The sequence below is a fragment of the Ctenopharyngodon idella genome, chromosome 9 (genome assembly GCF_019924925.1).
Source record: "Ctenopharyngodon idella isolate HZGC_01 chromosome 9, HZGC01, whole genome shotgun sequence".
NCBI classification, from domain to species: domain Eukaryota; kingdom Metazoa; phylum Chordata; class Actinopteri; order Cypriniformes; family Xenocyprididae; genus Ctenopharyngodon; species Ctenopharyngodon idella.
In genome coordinates, this window is record NC_067228.1 from 29,260,426 (window position 1) to 29,274,055 (window position 13,630).

The 13,630-nt window shown below is 45.8% G+C and overlaps 1 protein-coding gene across 3 annotated transcripts in view; it reads right to left on the reverse strand.

Annotated features, from left to right (window-relative positions):
• The window catches only part of LOC127518799 (coiled-coil domain-containing protein 148-like), a 139,096-nt gene that overhangs the window by 50,115 nt on the left and 75,351 nt on the right, over positions 1–13,630 (reverse strand). The window lies entirely within an intron of this gene.

Genomic DNA, 13,630 nt, shown 5'->3' on the forward strand with positions numbered 1-13,630 from the left:
CCAGGAAACAGGCAAAGATCAGGGTAGGCAGCAAAGGGTCGCAGGGAATAAACAGTCCAATCGGTAACAGATAAACAGTCCACAGAAAAACGCTCAGAAATGATCACCTCGGCAAATCAAGACTTCGCGATGTGTGTGTGTGTGAGTGTGTCTTATATAGTGTGAGTGTGATGCGGTGCAGGTGTGTGTGCAATCAGTCCCAGGAGTGAGGGCCCATGGGAAACGTAGTCCGAATGAGAACTGATCAGTATTCCGGTGATGGCTCCCTCCGGTGGTCCGGAGGAAGGGCCGAAGGAGCCATATTCGTGACAGAGCCCCCCCCCCTGTGAGCGGCTCCAGACGCGAGGAAGCGGACGCCGGGGTCTACCACGTGGTCGAGGGGCCGGTCTCTCCGGGTGCGTCCGATGAAATTCCTCTGTGAGTGAGGGGTCCAGGATATCATCCGCATTGACCCAGGATCGCTCCTCCGGGCCGTACCCCTCCCAGTCGGCTAAGTATTGTAGTCTCCTACCCCGGCGCCTGGAGTCGAGCAGCTCTCGTACTTGATAGGCTTCCTCGCCTTCAATCATCAAGGGTGGGGGGGAGCGGACCTCGGCTCCCTCTGGCTCCCCTCTCGGACCCCCGGAGGGTTTCAGCAGCGAAACATGAAAAGTGGGAGAGACACGGTAATTAGCAGGCAAGTCTAAACGAAATGATACTGGGGTGATTTGTTTGATAATTTGAAAGGGCCCTACAAACCTGGGACTGAGTTTCCTGCATGGAAGTCTTAGCCGGAGGTCTCTGGTGGACAGCCAAACCCATTGTCCCACGGCGTACTGGGGATTGGGACGTCGGTGACGATTGGCCTGCATCTCCTGCCTTCTTACGGCGCGTTGTAGGTGATGGTGAGCTTGGTCCCAGGTTTCTTCGCTTCTTTGCATCCATTCAGTAACAGACGGTAGATTGGATGGTTCACCAGACCAAGGAAATAATGGAGGTTGGAAGCCCAAGATGCACTGAAAGGGCGTGACACCAGTGGCAGGTTTCTGTAGGGAGTTTTGGGCGTACTCCGCCCAGAGCAGATAACGGCTCCAGTCAGTCTGGTTGCGCTGGCAGTAGGTGCGTAAGAATCGTGTTAATTCTTGGTTCATGCGCTCTGTTTGGCCATTGGATTCTGGATGGTACCCTGAAGTGAGGCTGACGTTGATATTGAGACTCTTGAAGAAGGATGACCAGACTCGAGATGTAAACTGTGGGCCCCTGTCTGATACAATGTCCTCAGGTAGTCCATAGAAACGGAACACATAATTGCATAGAAGCTCAGCTGTTTCGAATGCTGTGGGTAGCTTGGCCAGTGGTATGAGTCTGCATGCTTTTGAGAAACGGTCGATGACTGTGAGTATGGTGGTGTGGCCCTGGGATTCTGGGAGATCCGTGACAAAATCAATGGCTATGTGAGACCAGGGACGTTGAGGAATGGGTAATGGTTGTAACAGTCCAGCTGGCGCTTGGTGTGAAGCCTTGGTGGTTTGACAGGGTGTACAGTTAGTGATGAAGCGGGTAGTGTCGGATAACATGGAGTCCCACCAGAACTGATTTTGTAGCAGATGGAGAGTGGCTGTAACACCCGGATGACCAGAGCTTGGGAAGTCGTGCACGTGATGAAGTAGTCTGTCCCGAAGCTGTGCTGGGACGTAGGTGCGGTCCGGCGGGCATGTTGGAGGAGGAGTGGTCTGTTCGTTGGCATGTGTGATCTCTGTGATAATGTCCCATTGAACTGGAGCCAGCAGTAAGGTGTCAGGGATTATGTTCTCTGCGATTTCTGTCCGTTCCACCTCCTCATGCTGCCGTGACAGCGCGTCTGCCTTGGTGTTCTTAGAGCCTGGTCTATAAGTTACAGAGAACTGGAAGCGCGTGAAGAACAAGGCCCACCTAGCTTGCCGTGGATTTAGACGCTTGGCGGAACGCAGGTATTCCAGGTTTTTATGGTCTGTGAGAATGGTGAACGGATGTTTTGCTCCCTCCAGCCAGTGACGCCACTCCTCCAGTGCTGCCTTCATAGCCAGTAATTCCCGATTGCCCACATCGTAATTACGTTCAGCCGCCGACATTTTCCGGGAATAAAAAGCACACGGGTACATCTTCTCTGGGTTACCTTGGCGCTGAGAAAGGACGGCCCCTATGCCCGTGCTGGAGGCGTCCACTTCTACAATGAAGGGAAGTTCAGGGTCTGGGTGACGGAGAATGGGTGCTGACGTGAAACGCTCCTTTAGCTCTTGGAAAGCCTGTATTGCCTCAGAGGACCAGATGAGACGTGAGGACTGCCGCTTGGTCATGGACGTTAACGGGGCTGCAACACCGCTGAAGTTCCGTATGAATCGCCTGTAGAAGTTGGCAAACCCCAGGAACCGTTGTAACTCCTTCAGTGTGCGAGGTTGTGGCCAGTCCTGTACCGCCCTCACCTTACTGTCATCCATGGCCACGCCCTCACGGCTGATAATGTAACCCAGAAAGGTTGTGGAGGTTTGGTGAAATTCGCATTTCTCTGCTTTTGCATAAAGTTTGTGTTGTATCAGTCTTTGGAGTACCGCCCGTACGTGCTGAACATGTTCCTTGAGAGAGTTGGAGTAGATGAGGATGTCATCTATGTAGACTATGACCCAGCGATTAAGCATGTCACGGAAGACGTCGTTAATAAAGGACTGGAAGACAGAGGGACTGTTGGCTAGCCCGAACGGCATGACGAGGGTCTCGTAGTGACCAGTGGTGGTGGAAAAAGCTGTCTTCCATTCGTCCCCTTCTCGGATGCGAATCAGGTTGTACGCACAGCGAAGGTCCAACTTGGTAAAGTATGTGGCCTGCCTGAGTTGTTCGAGGGCTGGAGGAACTAGAGGTAAGGGGTACCGGAACTTGATTGTGATGTCATTGAGTCCACGGTAGTCGATACAAGGTCTTAATCCGCCGTCCTTTTTCTTGACGAAGAAGAATCCTGAGGCTGCCGGTGATGTGGACGGGCGGATAAATCCTTTGGCTAGTTCCTCCTCGATGTAGGCTTTCATGGCTGCTGACTCGGGTTGTGACAGGGGAAAGATCCTGCCCTTGGGAGGTGTGGTTCCAGGCAACAGGTCGATGGCACAGTCCCCGGAGCGATGAGGAGGAAGTTCGGTGGACTTGTTCTTACTGAAGGCCACAGCCAGATCGGAGTATTCTTCGGGTATGTTTAATTTCTCGGTGTCAGAATCTTGGAGTGCAGCGGCTTGAACTGGCAGGGGAGTAATTTGTTTCAAGCAGTTTGCATGGCAGTTGGCGTCCCATTGTACAATCTGGCCCTCCTTCCAGGAAATGTGTGGGTTATGGGTTCTGAGCCACGGCAGACCAAGGATCACGGGGTTGTTGGGTGAGTGGATAACGTAGAAGCGAATGAGCTCATGGTGAAGGGCCCCTACTTGTAAAGCGAGTTCGTCTGTGATATGGATCACTTTGCCTCCGCCGATGGGCTTCCCATCTAGCGCCTCCACTGTCAGCAGGGAATTACAGTCTGTTAGTGAGATGTTATGACTTTTGATGAAAGCATCAGACATGAAGTTCCCGGCGGCTCCAGAATCCAGCAAGGCGTGAGTGGATAGACGTTGGCCGTTTACGGTAATCTGAATGGGAATTTTAAAGCAGTTGGAGTGTGGTGCAGAACTCACCGCTTTGGGATTGGAAGACTGAGGTCGTACGGGGCAGTTAATCTTGATATGGCCGGCCTGGCCGCAGTAGAGACACAGATGTAGTTGTCGTCTCCTTTCTCTCTCTTCGGGAAGTAGCGGAGTGTAGCCGAGTTGCATGGGTTCCAAAGCGGGTCCGGCTGAGGCGGATAGCCGAACGGGTCGTCGGGTGCGTAGCAGATTGTCAATGTGAATGGCCAGTTCGATGAAAGCGTTGAGCGAGCTTCCCTCATCCCGGCACGCGAGTTCGGCTTGTAATTCCAGTGATAGACCCCTTCGGAAAAGCAGTTTTAATGTGTCCTCAACCCAGTTCGTCTGAGCGGCGAGAGTGCGAAAGTTGAGCGCGTACTCAGCTGCTGTTTGTTTACCTTGGCTGAGAGACAATAGCTGATCGCCGACGCTCTTGCCTCCTTCGGGATGTTCGAAGACCTCTTTAAAGCTTCGCAAGAAGTCCTGGAAGGTGGGGAACGCAGGACTGTCATCTCTCCACACCGCGGTGGCCCAATCCAGTGCTTTGCCAGTGAGCAGGGAACACACAAACGATATCCGACTGGATTCGGTGGGATACAGAGACGGTTGTTGGTTGATGAACAGGGAGCATTGGAGAAGGAACCCCTTACATCTGGCGGGACTGCCGTCGAACTTTTCTGGGAGCGCTAGGCGAGGGTTGACCGCAGGGGAGGCCGCGAAGCCTGGATTGGCGGGAACAACGGGCGGCGGTGTGGCGATTTCAGCAGGGCTAAATCGGAGGCCTTGGAGCGTTTTCACCAGTTCTTCGGTAAGAGAAGTTAAGCGGTTAAGCTGATGTTGATGCACCGCTAGCTGGTTGGCCTGGGCAGTTAGTTCTGACGAAATCTGCATGAGGGCTGCTGGATCGCTGATAGGCGAAGTCTTCTGTAATGATGGGTCGACAGAATGTGGATCCATTTGCAGCTAGTTTATTAAAAGTACTTACAGAGTAGACAGGGCAAAGGCAGAGGCATAAACAGTAACAGGCAATGGTCGGGGCAGGCGGCAGACAAACAGAGTCAGGGTACAGGCAAGGATCAGGGCAGGCAGCAAACAATCACAGTCCAGGAAACAGGCAAAGATCAGGGTAGGCAGCAAAGGGTCGCAGGGAATAAACAGTCCAATCGGTAACAGATAAACAGTCCACAGAAAAACGCTCAGAAATGATCACCTCGGCAAATCAAGACTTCGCGATGTGTGTGTGTGTGAGTGTGTCTTATATAGTGTGAGTGTGATGCGGTGCAGGTGTGTGTGCAATCAGTCCCAGGAGTGAGGGCCCATGGGAAACGTAGTCCGAATGAGAACTGATCAGTATTCCGGTGATGGCTCCCTCCGGTGGTCCGGAGGAAGGGCCGAAGGAGCCATATTCGTGACACCTACAAACCCAGGCAAATGAACTAACTTTCAAACAAAGGAAATCCCCTGCCAGAGAATTGCACCTTTTCTCATTGGACAAGCCATGACTCAAAGGAGTAGACTGTCTGGAGAGTTCAAAAAGCCCCCACGAAAATCACACTTAGTTAGTTCTTCTGGTTCTTTGTTCTTGTTCCTTGTAACGACTGAGACAAATCAGACACAATTATTTGTTATAGGTAACCAATAATTGTTTAAGGCACTCTGGGGCCTGTCCCCCATCCCCCGAGAAGTTCTCTGTTACAAGTTTTATTGCGCTAAAGAATGTGGTTGCCACATGGAACAGCAGAGAAGAGACACAGAAATGTGCATCTTTCCTGCATTTTCCCCACAGAACACAGACTTTCCTGCATTAATTTATAGACAGACCGTTCTATAAATGAACATGCACATCCCTAGGAAATGGTATCCATTATTGCTGTTGTTGTATTGCACTCATTGTATTTGCATGTTTTATGATACATTTAAGGTAACTTTAATTATGCCATGTTTAGTGTCTATGGGTTCGTATCGAGAAGATTTAAATGCTTGTGTATGCGGTATGTCCATACCTGTGCAACACATCAGTATTACAAGAATCTTTAATAGTTCTTCTTCAAAAACTCAGCCAGTAAATCTTGCTCGATCGTAAAAGCCCTGACAAGAGGCGTGTTATCGCCCGGAAATACAACATCTTCATTGGTCCAGGTCAACAACTAAGAGGTGTGACTTTGACCAGAGGTTAAAAGCCAGTGAACAATGCCACTCCCTCTCTTTCCTTGCTTCTTGGACAACTGAAGAGACCCCCTTCTTGCTGCAGGCCTGTAGGCCTAGGCCTGCAAGCGTCGGCCTACAACCCGGCCATGTGCTCATCTATAAGTTGTTTCATAGTACTTCATCTAACGCAGAAGATACTGGCAACAACTTCGGACCGAACCATCAAGATTACAACCCAGCCTGCAGATCCGATGCTCCTCAGCCTAAAGGCATCTTGCAAGTATCGTACATTTGAACACTAAACAGCGATTTAGTATTGATTTGTAAAACTTACCTTTGTCAGCAAAGGGGTTTTATTACTGAGGAAACTGATGATTCTTTTCCAGATTGTCTATGACTTTTTCCTATAGCTCTATCAACAGTTCCACTTCCGGTTCAACTCTATCATTGCTCATTCTTACCAACGTATGTGTGTGACCTGCGTGTATGTTATGTGTCTGTTAGTTTAGTTATGTGTTTCTGAGTTAGTTAATAAAGATTGTGCTTTATAGTATTGAAACTGATGGTTCGTCCAGCAATTGTTAATTTACCCTTTCCATTGTTTCATTCCCCTGTTATGATGCGGTTCAAATTCATTTTCCACTCTCTCACTGCGTGAATGGTATGTTTGTGTTTGTTAGTTTAGTTATGTGTTTGTGATTTAGTTAAATAAAACTTGTGTGCACACTCTTGCGAGTTGATTCTGATCTACTTATAAAACCAATGTCCCTGATAAAGATTCGATCACAGCTACCTGCTAAGAAAGCAATGTTTTTCTGTGGCCACGGAAAATATCCTTTCTAAGAGTTGATAGACGATCAATACTGAGTGTTCGCTGGCCGAACAGATTAATTGATTGTAATATCAATTCAGCTACATTAAGTTAATTTGATTAACTGAATCAAATATTTATAATTAATCATAATGAGTTATGACTAATTATTAATATTTCCCCTTTTGAGCTAATAAATACTGTTACACTAAGACCCAAAAATTCTTTACCATGATAATCACCTTCATTGAGTTGGCAGTAGTGTTTTGGGTCATTGTCCTGTTGCCATATGAATCACTTCCCAGTGAGTATGGTGGCATTTTCTTGAACACTGGTAGGACAAGATTCATTCTTCTGCTACCATCTTTGAATAAGTCATCAATAAAGATGAATGAGCCTGTTCCAGATGCAGACATGCATGCCCATGATATGATACTACCTCCACCATGCTTTCCAGATGAGGTTGTATGCCTTGGATCATTTGCAATTTTTTTTTTCTCCACACTTTTGCTTTCCTACTTTGATAAAGGTTAATCTTTGTCTCATCTGTCCATAAAACTGTTCTAAAACTCCACTGGCTCATCTCTGTGCATTTTTGCAAATTCAAATTGGCTTTCCTATTTTTGGTACTGATCAGATGTTTGATCTTGCTGTGTAGCCTCTGCAATTCTGTAGGTTAAGTCTCCTGCGAACAGCAGATTGTGAGACCATCACCCCAGCTTTCTGGAGGTCGCTGGTGATTTTACTGACAGTTATTTTAGAGTTTTTTCATAGAGTTTTTTACATGATATTGTTTATCATCAACTGCTGTTGATTTTCTCAGCTGACCTGGTCGTTGTCGGTTGCTGAAGCTTACCAGTGGTATCCATCTTTTTCGAGACTTTCCAAACTGCACATTCCAAGTCAATCTCCAGATTTAAAATGCTATTGAACAAGCATTTCACCAGCTGAAGAGGAGACTAAAGGCAGAAACTCCCCAAAACAAGCAACTATTGAAAATGGCTGCATTAAAGGCCTGGAAAAGCATTTCAAAGTGTGAAAGCAAGAGTCTAGTGATGTCTATGGGTCACAGACTCACTCCTGTGATTGCTTGCAAGCAATTTACAGTTAAATATTAGCTTTTACACTTTTACATTTTCTTTAAGTTAAACCATCCCAATACTTATGCTCACATTAGGCAGAGGAATGAAACTCTAAAAGTGCTGAACTTCTTAGTTGGTAAAACATTTTGTGTTGAAACAGCCAATAATAAAATGTGACATTCTGTACTTCTGCCTCATATTAATCTTTTAATCATATTTATAGATGTCTTGACACCACAGCTAACAGAGCAATTTTGTCTTTACTGTATATATATATATATATATATATATATATATATATATATATAAACTTTTTAATCAGAGAATAGCATCAAGACAGTTAAACTCTTGGGATATTGATCTGGTCAGTTAAGTAGCAGAGGGTGTTGTTAATCAGTTTCAGCTGCTTTGGTGTTAATGAAATTCACAACAGGTGCACTAGATGGGCAACAATGAGACGACCCTCAAAACAGGAATTGTTTTACAGGTAGAGGCCACAGACATTTTTTTTCCCTACTCATCTTTTCTGACTGTTTTTCACTAGTGTTTTTCACATTTGGCTAGGGTCAGTGTCACTACTGGTAGCACGAAGCGATACCTGGACCCTACAGAGGTTGCACAGGCAGTTCAACTCCTCCAGGATGGCACATCAATACCTGCCATTGCCAGAAGGTTTGCTGTCTCCCCCAGCACAGTCTCAAGAGCATGGAGGAGATTCCGGGTGACATGGAATTACTCTAAGAGAACTGTACAGCAGGACTGGTATCTGCTCCTTTGTGCAAGGAGGAACAGGATGAGCACTGCCAGAGCCCTACAAAATGAACTCCAGCAGGCCACTGGTGTAAAAGTCTCTGACCAAACAATCAGAAACAGACTTCATGAGGGTGGCCTGAGGGCCCGAAGTCCTCTAGTGGGCCCTGTGCACACTGCCCGGCACCGTGGAGCTCGATTGGCATTTGCCATTGAACACCAGAATTGGCAGGTCCGCCACTGGTGCCCTGTGCTTTTTTACAGATGAGAGCAGGTTCACCCTGAGCACATGATAGATGTGAAAGGGTCTGGAGAAGCCGTGGAGAACGCTATGCTGCCTGTAACATCGTTCAGCATGACCGGTTTGGTGGTGGGTCAGTGATGGTCTGGGGAGGCATATCCATGGAGGGACGCACAGACCTCTACAGGCTAGACAATGGCACCCTGACTGCCATTAGGTATTGGGATGAAATCCTTGGACCCATTGTCAGAACCTACGCTGGTGCAGTGGGTCCTGGGTTCCTCCTGGTGCACGGGAAATGCCCGGCCACATGTGGCAAGAGTATACAGGCAGTTCCTGGAGGATAAAGCAATTGATACCATTGAATGGCCCCCACGCTCACCTGACCTAGATCCAATAGAACACCTCTGGGACATTATGTTTCAGTCCATCTGACGCCACCAGGTTGCACCTCAGACTGTCCAGGAGCTCAGTGATGTCCTGGTCCAGATCTGGGAGGAAATACCCCAGGACAGCATCCGTCATCTCATTAGGAGCATGACCGATGTTTTCAGGCCTGTATACAAGCACGTGGGGTAGCCAACTACTGAGTACCATTTTGAGTTGTTGATTTTGAACTTCAGCAAAATGGACTAGCCTGCTGCATCATTTTTTCACTTTGATTTTCGGGGTGTCTTTGAATTCAGTCCTCTGTAGATTGATAATTTTCATTTCCATACATTTTCATTCAGGGGCTGGAGCCATCACTGGGCTGCATAAGCTGAGGACTGTTTCTTCTTCCTCAACCTTCTCTTTTGGGCTGTGGTAAATGTACATCTTCTAGACGGGGCTTACAGGTTCTGGACAGGGCTTACAAACTGGATTAAATTCTGAAGTGGGCTCATGTGCTGGAGTGGATTTTGGAGTGGACATACATACTGAGGTAGATTCTGAGGTGGACTCTGAAAAGGACTCAGTAACATCTGGGAGGAATTCAAAGACAGGTTCCAAAGTGAAGATGGTTGGTACCAGGAGGTCTGTAATGGGCTGGGGATGATGTGGCAGGCCAGTGTTGGTCTTGTCATCCACCTCACCGACCGTGTAAGGTGAGCCAAAGCACCTCAGCACCAAATCAAGATACTGCTGAAGTGTCATGCTAGCATCTCCCACTGGTACGAATGCCCATAATTCTGTGTCCAATCCACTCAAAAATAAGTCCATTAACTCACCCTCAGTGCATGATGACAAATGGCAGAACATTCAAATTCTTGCATATAGTCCTCAATCCTCCGGCCGTGTTGTTAAATTGAGCACAACTTCTCTAAAGTCAAAGAAGACATTTTTGTAGCTCCTCACTCTTTCAGGTCCTGTATTCTGTCAGGGTACTGGTGTGTTCTAGTCACCACAGATGAGGAAATACTGATACATAGTCTTTATTCTAAATGCAGGAGGTAATAGGAGAATCATACGCAGGAGAAAACAGGAGAATCAAACTATCTTGAACACGCTACATTAATACAATACAGGACGAAGAACTAACTCAAACTGAGGGTTTATGCACACAGTAGACAAAGGGAGAAACTAACTAGACATACCTGAACTGAGGAACCTAATCACTTAGTAACCATAAAAACAAACAGAGGAGAACTTAACTAATTAACAGACTAGAAGATTAACAGGAAGCACAACACATTGAAACCTGAATGAAAACAGAACATACACGTGACAGTTCACATGGTCTTTGTGCCTAGCATGGGGTCTTGCAAAGAGATCTTTGAAGTCACTTAGGGCGTTCCATGAGGACGTTCCTGCTTACAGTGGGTACGGAAAGTATTCAGACCCCCTTAAATTTTTCACTCTTTGTTATATTGCAGCCATTTGCTAAAATCATTTAAGTTCATTTTTTTTCCTCATTAATGTACACACAGCACCCCATATTGACAGAAAAACACAGAATTGTTGACATTTTTGCAGATTTATTAAAAAAGAAAAACTGAAATATCACATGGTCCTAAGTATTCAGACCCTTTGCTGTGACACTCATATATTTAACTCAGGTGCTGTCCATTGCTTCTGATCATCCTTGAGATGGTTCTACACCTTCATTTGAGTCCAGCTGTGTTTGATTATACTGATTGGACTTGATTAGGAAAGCCACACACCTGTCTATATAAGACTTTACAGCTCACAGTGCATGTCAGAGCAAATGAGAATCATGAGGTCAAAGGAACTGAAGAGCTCAGAGACAGAATTGTGGCAAGGCACAGATCTGGCCAAGGTTACAAAAAAATTTCTGCTGCACTTAAGGTTCCTAAGAGCACAGTGGCCTCCATAATCCTTAAATGGAAGACATTTGGGATGACCAGAACCCTTCCTAGAGCTGGCCGTCTGTCCAGACTGAGCTATCGGGGGAGAAGAGCCTTGGTGAGAGAGGTAAAGAAGAACCCAAAGATCACTGTGGCTGAGCTCCAGAGATGCAGTCGGGAGATGGGAGAAAGTTGTAGAAAGTCAACCATCACTGCAGCCCTCCACCAGTTGCGGCTTTATGGCAGAGTGGCCCGACGGAAGCCTCTCCTCAGTGCAAGACACATGAAAAAACATCTGAAGGACTCCAAGATGGTGAGAAATAAGATTCTCTGGTCTGATGAGACCAAGATAGAACTTTTTGGCCTTAATTCTAAGCGGTATGTGTGGAGAAAACCAGGCACTGCTCATCACCTGTCCAATACAGTCCCAACAGTGAAGCATGGTAGTGGCAGCATCATGCTGTGGGGGTGTTTTTCAGCTTCAGGGACAGGACGACTGGTTGCAATCGAGGGAAAGATGAATGCGGCCAAGTACAGGGATATCCTGGACGAAAACCTTCTCCAGAGTGCTCAGGACCTCAGACTGGGCCGAAGGTTTACCTTCCAACAAGACAATGACCCTAAGCACACAGCTAAAATAATGAAGGAGTGGCTTCACAACAACTCCGTGACTGTTCTTGAATGGCCCAGCCAGAGCCCTGACTTAAACCCAATTAAGCATCTCAGGAGAGACCTAAAAATGGCTGTCCACCAATGTTTACCATCCAACCTGACAGAACTGGAGAGGATCTGCAAGGAGGAATGGCAGAGGATCCCCAAATCCAGGTGTGAAAAACTTGTTGCATCTTTCCCAAAAAGACTCATGGCTGTATTAGATCAAAAGGGTGCTTCTACTAAATACTGAGCAAAGGGTCTGAATACTTAGGACCATGTGATATTTCAGTTTTCTTTTTTAATAAATCTGCAAAAATGTCAACAATTCTGTGTTTTTCTGTCAATATGGGGTGCTATGTGTACATTAATGAGGAAAAAAAATGAACTTAAATGATTTTAGCAAATGGATGCAATATAACAAAGAGTGAAAAATGTAAGGGGGTCTGAATACTTTCCGTACCCACTGTATATAATTGCTTTGTATACTGTGGCAGTGGTCGTGGCAGCCCTCATGTGAAGACTGAAGAGTGTAAATACCAGCGAGTCTACCCGTGTGGGTCCACTTAGCAAGGACACTGACAAGGTCAGTGACACCATCTCCAAACACATTCTTCTATCTCGTCTTTCCTGTTTGTATCTCTGGCACTGCTCTAGTTTTGTTCATCTCTTACCTTTCTGAGTGAGAACTAATACGATAACTCTTTAAAACAGTCAGTGACCTTTTTATTTAGTGTCTCAAGTTGCCTTAATTATTTTTACTTATTCCCTTACTTATTACATACTTCCTCTTGGGCAAATTATTCAGAAGAATGTAACAGTCACTGCCTGTCACAAGGTTTATTTATTGCAATTATGGTTGCTATGTTCTTCCTAGCCACTAAGGGGGACACAAGGGCATATACTGTATGGTATATGACAGGAAGCAGTAGAGTAAGTGTTAAGGCAAATTCACACCACACAGACAAACACCAACAAACAAGTTGGCCGTTGGATTTAAAAATTCAGTGAGAAAAAACTATGTTCACATTGCCACTACAAACACCGACAAACGAGTCACAGAGAGTCAAGTCTGACTGGGAAAAATTGAGATCCACAGCTACATACATCCATTGTCAGGCAAGTTTATTATATTAATAATACAGTATCATATATATTATATATGATTATATATCATATATATTATATACAGGCCTATATACAAACATTTGTAGCTAAACAAGCCAAAACAAATTCATTTAAAACGAAACTGAAGGTAAACCTGCGTTGCTCTCATGCTTACCTCTCTCTTTCAGCACAAATCCAAATATTTCTCCTCTTCACATGAGCAAAAATGTGCTCGGCAACACCACAGTGGAGCAGTGCTCTTGCTGAATGACATGGATTGCACAACGGACTATTTAAATTGAGCACTGTAGGTCAGATTACATCCGAGTTTGTTGTCGTTTGTTGGAAAATCATATCACACTGCTCAGACATTCCACGACCCAACAAACGCTGATTAAACATGTTCAGTTGGGTAAAAACAAACTCCGACCAACGGCAACAGACGCCGACAGGGATATCACACTGATCCAACAAACTCCAACAGACGTTTGTTGGCGTTTGTCTGATCTACAAGATCTTGACCAAAAATCAATGCAAAATAAATGTTGTGATATTATTTCCATCAAGAGGTGCATCAGTTTTTGGTCAAGATCTTGTATTGACAATGCAAGAGGTGAGTACTCTGTAAAGTCTACTCCAGCACATCCCAAAGACTTTCAATGAATTTAAGACTCAGAGGTGCCAATTCACATGTGAAAATGATTCTTCATGCACCCTCCCAACCATTCTTTCACAATTTGAGCCTAATGAATCTTGACATTGTCATCCTTGAGTATGGTCATGGTTCCTACATGTTTGTTTAAGAAATGAAACGCTACACACTCCATCTATTGTTGCTAAACATATAACATGCTAGAAACATAATAATAACAGCAATAATGATCCAGTCATAGACT